The following is a 280-nucleotide window of genomic DNA, read 5'->3' as shown; positions in this document are numbered from 1 at the left end:
TGTGTGGGGATTTCCTGATTAACTGGGAAGTATCGAAGTATCTGGATGTACTCAGGATGTACTGCATGTATTTAACCCTGTAGACTCGCACCGACCGCCCGGCTTCACCAGGGGGCAGAATACGAATGAAGGAAAATGAAACACAGAAACATGGGAACGGCGGCGTCGTGTGACGGCCGTTCTCTTTTCTTTGTCCGGTTTCCATAGGAACAGTTAAAAAAGCAGGTCAGAGGACAAAAAGGTTGAAAATTTGTACGTGTTAAAACCCCAAAAAAAAGAG

Source organism: Cynoglossus semilaevis, chromosome 19 (assembly GCF_000523025.1).
Source record: "Cynoglossus semilaevis isolate Cse_v1.0 chromosome 19, Cse_v1.0, whole genome shotgun sequence".
Classification (NCBI taxonomy): Eukaryota; Metazoa; Chordata; class Actinopteri; order Pleuronectiformes; family Cynoglossidae; genus Cynoglossus; species Cynoglossus semilaevis.
The sequence above is the reverse complement of the archived record's forward strand: the minus strand, read 5'-3'. Positions refer to the sequence as shown.